Source organism: Eubalaena glacialis, chromosome 6 (genome assembly GCF_028564815.1).
Source record: "Eubalaena glacialis isolate mEubGla1 chromosome 6, mEubGla1.1.hap2.+ XY, whole genome shotgun sequence".
Lineage (NCBI taxonomy): Eukaryota > Metazoa > Chordata > Mammalia > Artiodactyla > Balaenidae > Eubalaena > Eubalaena glacialis.
The window spans coordinates 95,447,550-95,458,141 of NC_083721.1; the positions used below are offsets into that span (position 1 = coordinate 95,447,550).

Genomic DNA, 10,592 nt, shown 5'->3' on the forward strand with positions numbered 1-10,592 from the left:
TTTGAGAAGGATTGGTATAAGTTCTTCATTGTATGTTTGGTAGAATTTGCCTGTGAAGCTATCTGGTCCTGGATTTTTGTTTGTAGGGAGTTTTTAAATTACAGATTCTATTTCACTTCCAATGATTGGTCTGTTCAAATTATCTATTTCTTCTTGATTCAGTTTTGGTGGGCTGTGTGTTTCTAGAAACTTGTCCATTTCTTCTAGGTTGTTGAATTTGTTGGCATATAATTGTTCATAGTTGTCCCTTGCAGTTTTTTTTGTATTTCTGCGGTATCAGTTGTTATGTCTCCTTTTTCATTTCTTATTTTGTTTATTTGTGTTCTCTCTTTTCTTCTTGGTGAGCTTGGCCAGAGATTTGTCAATCTCGTTTATCCTTTCAAAGAACCAGCTCTTGGTTTTATTGATTTTCTCTATTATTTTTTTAATCTCTGATTTATTTATTTCCTCTCTGATCTTTATGATTTCCTTCCTTCTGCTGACTTTAGGTTTTGTTTGTTCTTCTTTTTCTAATTCTTTTAAGTGGTAAGTTATGTTGTTTATTTGAGATTTTTCTTGTTTTTTGAGGAAGGCTTGTATTGCTGTGAACTTCCCTCTAAGGACTGCTTTTGCTGCATCCCATAGATTTTGTATGGTTGTGTTTTCATTGTCATTTTTCTCAAAGTATTTTTAAATTTCCTTTTTGATTTCATCGTTGACCCATTGGTTTTTTTAGTAGCATGTTGTTTAGTCTCTATGTAATCATTTTTTTCTCATTTTTCTTTCTGTGGTGGATTTCTAGTTTCATACTGTTGTGGTCAGAAAAGATGCTTGAAATAACTTCTATCCTCTTAAATTTGTTAAGACTTGTTTTGTGCCCTAGTATGTGGTCAATCCTAGGTAATGTTCCATGTGCACTTGAAAAGAATGTGTATTCTGATTTTTTTGGATGTAATGTCCTGAAAATATCAGTTAAGTCTAACTGTTCTATTGCATCATTTTGTATCTCTGTTGCCTTATTGATTCTTTTTTTTTTTTTTTTTTTAGTTTCAAACTTCATTTCCATTTAATTTAAACTAGAATTATAAACAAATACAGCTAGCTGCAAATTTATCTACTTTCCTTTGAAAATGCAGTTTTTATTAATATTTGCATACTTCGTAAAAAGTGTGGTAGGAAGAAATACTACAATAACAATTTTGCATTATGCTAACTGGAGATAACGACTTAGGAGAGCAAAGTATTCTTTTTTTTTTTTTTTTTAATCAGTCATCAATTTTATACACATCAGTGTATACATGTCAATCCCAATCGCCCAATTCAGCACACCACCATCCCCACCCCACCGTGGTTTTCCCCCTTGGTGTCCATATGTTTGTTCTCTACATCTGTGTCTCAACTTCTGCCCTGCAAACCGGATCATCTGTACCATTTTTCTAGGTTCCACGTACATGCGTTAACATACAATATTTGTTTTTATCTTTCTGACTTACCTCACTCTGTATGACAGTCTCTAGATCCATCCACGTCTCAACAAATGACTCAATTTCGTTCCTTTTTATGGCTGAGTAATATTCCATTGTATATATGTACCACAACTTCTTTATCCATTCGTCTATCGATGGGCATTTAGGTTGCTTCCATGACCTGGCTATTGTAAATAGTGCTGCAATGAATATTGGGGTGCATGTGTCTTTTTGAATTATGGTTTTCTCTGGGTATATGCCCAGTAGTGGGATTGCTGGGTCATGTGGTAATTCTATTTTTAGTTTTTTAAGGAACCTCCATATTGTTCTCCATAGTCGCTGTATCAATTTACATTCCCACCAACAGTGCAAGAGGGTTCCCTTTTCTCCACACCCTCTCCAGCATTTGTTGTTTGTAGATTTTCTGATGACGCCCATTCTAACTGGTGTGAGGTGATACCTCGTAGTTTTGATTTGCATTTCTCTAATAATTAGTGATGTTGAGCATCTTTTCATGTGCTTCTTGGCCATCTGTATGTCTTCTTTGGAGAAATGTCTATTTAGGTCTTCTGCCCATTTTTGAATTGGGTTGTTTGTTTTTTTTGATATTGAGCTGCATGAGCTGCTTGTAATTTTGGAGATTAACCATTTGTCAGTTGTTTCATTTGCAAATATTTTCTCCCATTCTGAGGGTTGTCTTTTCATCTTGTTTATGGTTTCCTTTGCTGTGCAAAAGCTTTTAAGTTTCATTAGGTCCCATTTGTTTATTTTTGTTTTTATTTCCATTACTCTAGGAGGTGGATCAAAAAAGATCTTGCTGTGATTTATGTCAAAGAGTGTTCTTCCTATGTTTTCCTCTAAGAGTTTTATAGTGTCCGGTCTTACATTTAGGTCTTGAATCCATTTTGAGTTTATTTTTGTGTATGGTGTTAGGGAGTATTCTAATTTCATTCTTTTACATGTAGCTGTCCAGTTTTCCCAGCACCACTTATTGAAGAGACTGTCTTTTCTCCATTGTATATCTTTACCTCCTTTGTCATAGATTAGTTGACTATAGGTGCGTGGGTTTATCTCTGGGCTTTCTATCTTGTTCCATTGATCTATGTTTCTGTTTTTGTGCCAGTACCATATTGTCTTGATTACTGTAGCTTTGAAGTATAGTCTGAAGTCAGGGAGTCTGATTCCTCCAGCTCCGTTTTTTTCCCTCAAGACTGCTTTGGCTATTTGGGGTCTTTTGTGTCTCCATACAAATTTTAAGATGATTTGTTCTAGTTCTGTAAAAAATGTCATTGGTAATTTGATAAGGATTGCATTGAAACTGTAGATTGCTTTGGGTAGTGTAGTCATTTTCACGATATTGATTCTTCCAATCCAAGAACATGGTATATCTCCCCATCTGTTGGTATCATCTTTAATTTCTTTCATCAGTGTCTTATAGTTTTCTGCATACAGGTCTTTTGTCTCCTTAGGTAGGTTTATTCCTAGGTATTTTATTCTTTTTGTTGCAATGGTAAATGGGAGTGTTTCCATAATTTCTCTTTCAGATTTTTCATCATTAGTGTATAGGAATGCAAGAGATTTCTGTGCATTAATTTTGTATCCTGCAACTTTACCAAATTCATTGATTAGCTCTAGTAGTTTTCTGGTGGCATTTTTAGGATTCTCTATGTATAGTATCATGTCATCTGCAAACAGTGACAGATTTACTTCTTCTTTTCCAATTTGTATTCCTTTTATTTCTTTTTCTTCCCTGATTGCTGTGGCTAGGACTTCCAAAACTATGTTGAATAATAGTGGTGAGAGTGGACATCCTTGTCTCATTCCTGATCTTAGAGGAAATGCTTTCAGTTTTTCACCATTGAGAATGATGTTTGCTGTGGGTTTGTCGTATATGGCCTTTATTATGTTGAGGTAGGTTCCCTCTATGCCCACTTTCTGGAGAGTTTTTATCATAAACCGGTGTTGAATTTTGTCAAAAGCTTTTTCTGCATCTATTGAGATGATCATATGATTTTTATTCTTCAATTTGTTAATATGGTGTATCACATTGATTGATTTGCGTATATTGAAGAATCCTTGCATCCCTGGGATAAATCCCTTGATTGTGGTGTATGATCCTTTTAATGTGTTGTTGGATTCTGTTTGCTAGTATTTTGTTGAGGATTTTTGCATCTATATTCATCAGTGATATTGGTCTGTAATTTTCTTTTTTTGTAGTATCTTTGTCTGGTTTTGATATCAGGGTGATGGTGGCCTCATAGAATGAGTTTGAGAGTGTTCCTTCCTCTGAAATTTTTTGGAAGAGTTTGAGAAGAATGGGTGTTAGCTCTTCTCTAAATGTTTGATAGAATTCACCTGTGAAGCCATCTGGTCCTGGACTTTTGTTTGTTGGAAGATTTTTAATCACAATTTCAATTTCATTACTTGTGATTGGTCTGTTCATATTTTCTGTTTCTTCCTGGTTCAGTCTTGGAAGGTTATACCTTTCTAAGAATTTGTCCATTTCTTCCAGGTTGTCCATTTTATTGGCATAGAGTTGCTTGTAGTAGTCTCTTAGGATGCTTTGTATTTCTGCGGTGTCTGTTGTAACTTCTCCTTTTTCATTTCTAATTTTATTGATTTGAGTCTTCTCCTTCTTTTTCTTGATGAGTCTGGCTAATGGCTTATCAATTTTGTTTATCTTCTCAAAGAACCAGCTTTTAGTTTTATTGATCTTTGCTATTGTTTTCTTTGTTTCTATTTCATTTATTTCTGCTCTGATCTTTATGATTTCTTTCCTTCTGCTAACTTTGGGTTTTGTTTGTTCTTCTTTCTCTAGTTCCTTTAGGTGTAAGGTTAGATTGTTTACTTGAGATTTTTCTTGTTTCTTGAGGTAGGCTTGTATAGCTATAAACTTCCCACTTAGAACTGATTTTGCTGCATCCCATAAGTTTTGGATCATTGTGTTTTCATTGTCATTTGTCTCTAGGCATTTTTTGATTTCCTCTTTGATTTCTTCAGTGATCTCTTGGTTTTTTAGTAACGTATTTTTTAGCCTCCATGTGTTTGTGCTTTTCACGTTTTTTCCCCTTGTAATTCATTTCTAATCTCATAGCGTTGTGGTCAGAAAAGATGCTTGATATGATTTCAATTTTCTTAAATTTACTGAGGCTTTATTTGTGACCCAAGATGTGATCTATCCTGGAGAATGTTCCGTGCGCACTTGAGAAGAAAGTGTAATCTGCTGTTTTTGGATGGAATGTCCTATAAATATCAATTAAATCTATCTGGTCTATTGTGTCATTTAAAACTTCTGTTTCCTTATTTATTTTCATTTTGGATGATCTGTCCATTGGTGTAAGTGAGGTGTTAAAGTCCCCCACTATTATTGTGTTACTGTCGATTTCCTCTTTTATAGCTGTTAGCAGTTGCCTTATGTATTGAGGTGCTCCTATGTTGGGTGCATATATATTTATAATTGTTATATCTTCTTCTTGGATTGATCCCTTGATCATTATGTAGTGTCCTTCCTTGTCTCCTGTAACATTCTTTATTTTAAAGTCTATTTTATCTTATATGAACATAGCTACTCCAGCTTTCTTTTGATTTCCATTTGCATGGAATATCTTTTTCCATCCCCTCACTTTGAGTCTGTATGTGTCCCTAGGTCTGAAGTGGGTCTCTTGTAGACAGCATATATATGGGTCTTGTTTTTGTATCCATTCAGCAAGCCTGTGTCTTTTGGTTAGAGCATTTAATCCATTCACGTTTAAGGTAATTATCAATATGTATGTTCCTATGACCATTTTCTTAATTGTTTTGGGTTTGTTTTTGTAGGTCCTCTTCTTTTCTTGTGTTTCTCACTTAGAGAAGTTCCTTTAGCATTTGCTGTAGAGCTGGTTTGGTGATGCTGAATTCTCTTAGCTTTTGCTTGTCTGTAAAGCTTTTGATTTCTCCATCAAATCTAAATGAGATCCTTGCCAGGTAGAGTAATCTTGGTTGTAGGTTCTTCCCTTTCATCACTTTAAATATATCATGCCACTCCCATCTGGCTTGTAGAGTTTCTGCTGAGAAATCAGCTGTTAACCTTATGGGAGTTCCCTTGTATGTTATTTGTCGTTTTTCCCTTGCTGCTTTCAATAATTTTTCCTTGTCTTTAATTATTGCCAATTTGATTACTATGTGTCTCAGCGTGTTTCTCCTTGGGTTTATCCTGTATGGGACTCTCTGCGCTTCCTGGACTTGGGTGGCTATTTCCTTTCCCATGTTAGGGAAGTTTTCGACTATAATCTCTTCATATATTTTCTCTGGTCCTTTCTCTCTCTTTTCTCCTTCTGGGACCCGTATAATGGGAATGTTGTTGCGTTTAGTGTTGTCCCAGAGGTCTCTTAGGCTGTCTTCATTTCTTTTCATTCTTTTTTCTTTAGTCTGTTCCGTGGCAGTGAATTCCACCATTCTGTCTTCCAGGTCACTTATCCGTTCTTCTGCCTCAGTTATTCTGCTATTGGTTCCTTCTAGTGTAGTTTTCATTTCAGTTATTGTATTGTTCATCTCTGTTTGTTTGTTCTTTAATTCTTCTAGTTCTTTGTTAATCATTTCTTGCATCTTCTCGATCTTTGCCTCCATTCTTATTCTGAGGTCCTGGATCATCTTCACTATCACTATTCTGAATTCTTTTTCTGGAAGGTTGCCTATTTTCACTTCATTTAGTTCTTTTTCTGGGGTTTTATCTTGTTCCCTCATCTGGTGAATAGCCCTCTGCCTTTTCATCTTGTCTATCTTTCTGTCGCCTTATTGATTCTTTATCTGGAAGATCTGTCCATTGATGTGAGTGGGGTGTTAAAGTCTCCTACTATTATTGTATCCCTGTAAATTTCTCCATTTACGTCTGTTAGTATTTGTTTTATGTATTTGGGTGCTCCTATATTAGGTGCATGTATGTTGATGAGTGTAAAATCCTCTTCTTTTTTTGATCCTTTTATCATTATATAGTGTCCTTCTTTATCTTTCTTTATAGCCTTTGTTTTAAAGTCTATTTTGTCTGATATGAGTATCATGACCCCCGCTTTCTTGTCATTTCCGTTTTCATGAACTATCTTTTTCCATGCCCTCACTTTCAATCTGTGTGTGTCCTTTGCCCTAAAGCGTGTCTTTTGTAGACAGCATATGGTAGGCTCTTGTTTTTTTAATCCAATCTGCCACTCCGTGTCTTTTGATTGGAGCATTTATTCCATTGACATTTAAGGTAATTATTGATAGATACGTATTTATTGCCATTTTCAACCTTGCTTTCCCATTGATTTTATATTTCTTCTTTGTCCCTTTCGTTTTCTTTTTGTTTTTCCTTTTGTGGCTTGATGATTTTCTTTTGTATTATACCTATGTTCTCTTCTTTTTGGTTTCTGTGACTCTATTGTATGTTTTTGATTTGTGGTTACTCTGTTTTTCAAGTTTGTTAACCCCCTCCTATATCTATTTACCTTAGACTGGTAGTCATATAGCCTCAAACACATTCTAGGAAAAACAAAAACAAAAACAAAAAACTACATTTTTTTACTCTCCTCCTCCACATTTTATGATTTTGATGTCGTCTTTTACATCTTCAGGTTCATCCTTCTGCTGTTCATTGTGGCTATCATCACTTTCACAGAAAATTTTTTGATTTAAAAAATCTGTGTACTGGCTTATTTAAGTGATTTCCAATTGTGATTTTCTCTTTCCTATAGATTCTTACTTCTTTTCTCTTTGGAGAAGAGTTTTTAATATTTCCTTTAGGTTTAGTATTGCTGTATTCATTTAGTTTTTGCTTGTCTGAGAAATTTTTTTATCTCTCCTTCTATCCTAAGTGATAATCTTGCTGGGTAGAGTATCCTAGGTTGCAGATTTTTCCCTTTCAGGACTTTGAATATATCTTGCCACTCCCTTCTGGCCTGCAGTGTTTCTGTAGAGAAATCAGCTGATAGCTTTATGGGGGTTCCCTTGTAATTAACTGTGTTTTTCTCTTGCTACCTTTAAAATCCTCTCTTTATATTAACTTTTGCCATTTTTATTATAATATGTTTTGTTGTAGGTCTGTTTTGGGTTTATCTTGTTTGGGACCCTCTATGCTTCCTGTACCTGGATATCTGTTTCCTTTTTTAGGTTTGGGAAATTTTCAGCTATAATTTCTTAAGATACATTTTGGATCCCTTTTTCTCTTTCTTCCCCTTCTGGAATTGCTATTATGTGTAGGTTGGCATGCTTTATATTATCCCATAGGTGTCTTATATTGCTTTCATTTTTTTTTAAATTTGGCTTTCTGTCTGCTGTCCTGATTGGGTGATTTCCATTATTCTATCTTCCAGGTCACTTATTTGTTCTTCAGCATTATTCATTCTGCTATTCATTGTCTTTAGCTCAGCTTTCGTCTCTGCAAATGTGTTTTCTAATTTTTCTTGGTTCCTCTTTATAGTTTCTAGCTCCTTTTTACAGTACTCTGCATTTCTGTTGATAGCCTTTCTTAATTCCTTCAGTATTCTCATTATCTCCTTTTTGAAATTGGTGTCTATTAGACTGAAGAGGTCTGCTTCATTGTCGGTTCTTTCAGGGGAGTGCTCTTGGTCTTTTAATTGGGAGTGGTTCCTCTGTTTCTTCATTTTACTTATATTTCTCTTACTCTGTGAATTTAGGAGAAACATTTATCTACTGTGGTCTTGGAGGGCTATTTATATGTGGGATCATCCCTGTGTAGCTTGTGTGAGTTCAATATATTTGATGTGAGGGCTGTTTTTAGTATGGATGCCTGTCACCTCTTTCCTCAGTGTGTGCTGGTCATTATCCCCTTGATAGGGGGTGTGCAGATGCGGTGGCTGGTGCCCAGTCTTGCGGTTCTTGGCAGTGGCAGGCAGCTCAGGCATGCCCCTGGGACACGCTATGCATGTGGACATGGCTTGCAACCACTCCTGGAGTCTGGGAGGGAGGTGGCAGGGGCCCGTGACCACTCCTGGCATCCAGGGGGGCAGTGTCAGTGGCCTGAGACTGCTCCCGGGGCTTGGGAGAGAGGTGGCAGGGGTCTGCCATTGCCCCTGGAGCCTGTGCAGCCAGTGTCCTCCCCTCTGTGAGCGCACGCACAGTGAAAAAGGCTACAATCCAGGTCCCGCCACTCCCCTTGGGCACCCCCCCAAACAATGGCACCTAGCCTCTAAGGTGGCCCAGGCTTCCTCTATGTACACCCCCTCCTGAAGTCGCACTGAATTCCAGCCCCCCATGTCTGTCTCCACACAGCCACCCCCAGTCCTCTCCTTGGTTCTGATCTCCGAAGCCTGAGTTCCAGCACCCAGCCCCTGCCAGCACTGGCAGACACGCGCATCAGCCTGGGGAGTGCAGGGTGGTGGCACTGACTGTGCAGTTCTCCCTCTGCTCTGGCTGCCACAAACCGGCTTCTGTGCTTTCCTTTGAGGCTCTGAAGCTACCCCTCTGTCCTGGCTGATCTCCCCGCCAGTGAGGGGGCTTCCCAGGGTGCATGAACCTTTCCTCTTTCACAGCTTCCTCCCAGGGGTGCAGGTCCCATCCCGATTTCTCTCTCGCTTTTTTTTTTCTTGTTTCCTACCCAGTTATGTGGAGATTTTCTTGCCCTTTACGTAGTCTGAGGTCTTCTGCCAGAGTTCAGTAGGTATTCTGTGAGAATTGTTCCACATGTAGATGTATTTTTGTTGTGTTTGTGGGAGGGGGTGAGCTTCACGTCCTACTATTCTGCCGTCTTGATCACTCTCCTGTATATAATAATTTAAATAAACCCATTTTGCAATACAGGATAGGTCTTACGTGCTTTCTATCCTAGTTGGGAACCTTCCGGTCTCTGGTGTCAGAAACCCAAGTCCAAGTAGCTTAAACACAAAGGGGCATAAGGAAACCGGGGAAGAGGTCTCAGAGAACCTAAGGACAGAATAAATGGGGCCTTAACTAGGGATCTCCTATCACATCTTTGCCCCTCTTTTTTGCTTCTCTTTTCCTGCCAGCATGTTTTCTCTTACCGACCACTGGCTTACTCTACACCAAGAAAACCAGTTGCTCAAAATTTTCAAGGTTTTCATCTTGCAGTTCTGGTATTAGAGCAAGACTAACTTGATTCTTAATCCCAAATGGTTAGGGACCCATTCCTACAATAATGTCCTTAAGTCTGGGCAAGGGATTTTTTGAAAAACACAACAACTTGTGGAGAACCAAGTGGATGGAGTTGGAGGTGAGACAGGATGCCCCTAGCTCACTGCCCAGAGGAGGGAGTGGCAGACAAATCAATAGAGACCCATTATTTTTTCCTTCTCTCCCACATGACTATTGCAAAACCAAAATCTATTATATCTTATCTCAGGATCTGCAAAAATAACATTATTGAACCTTCAGGGTTCGGGCAAAAGCACCGTAACTTTAGAAAAGCTAATTCTTGCTGCGAACATGGCGCTGCAAGCGGTGCGGAGCGCGCAGGCCGCGGTCTGTAGGCTGCAGGCCACCTCTGCACCCAATGCGCCCCTGACCGCTGCGGCCCTGGGGACTGCGGGCGGGCGCCCTCTGGCCTCTGCGCACTGGCCCTGCTCTGGTGTCGGTGCATAAATTCACAGACAAACATGAATGGGTACCAACAGAAGACAGTGTTGGAACAGTGGGAATCAGCAATTTTGCACAGGAAGCTTTGGGAGTTGTTGTTTACTGTAGTCTGCCTGAAGTTGAGACAAAATTGAACAAACAAGAGGAATTTGGTGCTTTGGAAAGTGTGAAAGCTAGTAGTGAACTCTATTCTCCTCTATCAGAAGTAACTGAAATTAATGAAGCTCTAGCAGAAAATCCAGGACTTGTCAACAAATCTTGTTATGAAGATGGTTGGCTGATCAAGATGACACTCAGTAACCCTTCAGAACTAGATGAACTAATGAGTGAAGAAGCATATGAGAAATACATAAAATCTATTGAGGAGTGAAAATGGAACCTCTAAATATACTAGTTTGAAACAACTTAATCTAGCATAGTTGTCTTAAATTAGTGGTGGATAGATTTTTAAAAAGCAATTTTTAGCAAAAGAAACTACTTGTAACAATGTTTCCTGAAGAAAATACCCCTTAACCTCCTAATGACTTCAGATAAACACTATGCATCTTTTTCACAACACCCTATGATTTTTAGGCTAGTCTCCAG

The 10,592-nt window shown here is 38.1% G+C and overlaps 1 pseudogene; it reads left to right on the top strand.

Moving 5' to 3' along the window:
- The first annotated feature begins 9,857 nt into the window (after positions 1-9,857).
- On the top strand, positions 9,858-10,381 carry LOC133093527 (glycine cleavage system H protein, mitochondrial-like; annotated as a pseudogene).
- Positions 10,382-10,592: the final 211 nt, after the last annotated feature.